This window comes from Glycine max, chromosome 10 (genome assembly GCF_000004515.6).
Source record: "Glycine max cultivar Williams 82 chromosome 10, Glycine_max_v4.0, whole genome shotgun sequence".
Classification (NCBI taxonomy): Eukaryota; Viridiplantae; Streptophyta; class Magnoliopsida; order Fabales; family Fabaceae; genus Glycine; species Glycine max.
Window position 1 is genome coordinate 22,794,345 of NC_038246.2, and position 1,229 is coordinate 22,795,573.

The window sequence follows — 1,229 nt, forward strand, 5'->3', positions numbered from 1 at the left end:
GTAGCTGGGGCCTTAAATATAGAGTCACATAACTTATAATAAAAGGGAAGCCTAGTATACAAGGCTCCCACTATTGTGGATCTGGGAATATATACTAAAGAAAAGGATATCTCTTTTAAGGACCATTGTTTGATAGTAAATCACGAACTTGTTTAGAATAAAAAGAAGAAGAAAATCAGGTCATCAATCAACCAAACACCAGTTCACAATCTTCATATAAGCACCATATAATACATACCTTTCAAATCTTGAACTTCATTATACAATTTCCTATTTTCAGCTATAACTACATGATAATTTTCAGCAGCCTCAGCTAGACCTTGGAACTTGATTCCTACATATACACATCTTGTTAGTTGTAAATACATCTAATCCATCATAAAATAAATACCAATGATAAATGACGAAAAATTTTAAACATTGTATCCTACCAAAGTACTTGAATTCCTCTAAGTAGTTTCTTTTTGTTTTTATCACATCATCTTTGACAGACATCATGGCAGCTCAGTTCCTAAAAAGCATCAAATTATATGGGATAGCACAAGAAAGAATTGGCGACCATAAATGAAACGGCAATACAAAAAAGCAAACCTGGAAAGCTCCAACATAACTCACAATGTTCTCAATTCTCAAATTACATTGCACAATAGAACTTCTTATACCTGCTCCAGGTCTGACAATTCAAATCAAGACAATCCCAATTCATCCAAAGCTACCAGAAACCTTTTCACACCGATTAGCTCATTCAAAGAACCACTACCCTGAATTCAAAAATACATTCCTTAGAAGAAAGAGGACACAAATAAACAAGCTCCCTAACTTAATGTCTGCACATTACAAAACAAAAAACATTAAACCTAAGCACACGCACGAAAAAAAAAAAGGCAATACACAAGTATAGAACACAATGAATTTCATTTAAATAAAAAATTGCATCCCAACAACGATACTCATGTTGCTAAGAAATATACTCGTGAAACACCAAAACAAGGATTCTCTCATTGGCATGCATTTTATAAAATTGTTATAGAAGGGAGAAAACATTAAACACTGGTCATACTTATTATGCTAATAGATATTCTATCCAAGGAAGCTTAGTAAAATTGTTTATCACAAAGATAGTCTAAAACTTTTCCATTCAAATATATGTTCTGACTATCTGGATAAAAATAAATGAACAGTAAAAACTTACATCTCAATTTTTTTTTTTATTCTATTCTACCAAACAG

At 31.9% G+C, this 1,229-nt stretch overlaps 1 long non-coding RNA gene across 1 annotated transcript; it reads right to left on the reverse strand.

Annotated features, from left to right (window-relative positions):
* Nucleotides 1-245: 245 nt before the first annotated feature.
* LOC121172929 (uncharacterized) lies at nucleotides 246-890 on the reverse strand. The gene is made up of 3 exons (XR_005886837.1): nucleotides 592-890; nucleotides 432-511; nucleotides 246-334 (listed from the first exon to the last, which is right to left on the reverse strand). It is a non-coding gene; the product is annotated as an uncharacterized lncRNA (long non-coding RNA).
* Nucleotides 891-1,229: the final 339 nt, after the last annotated feature.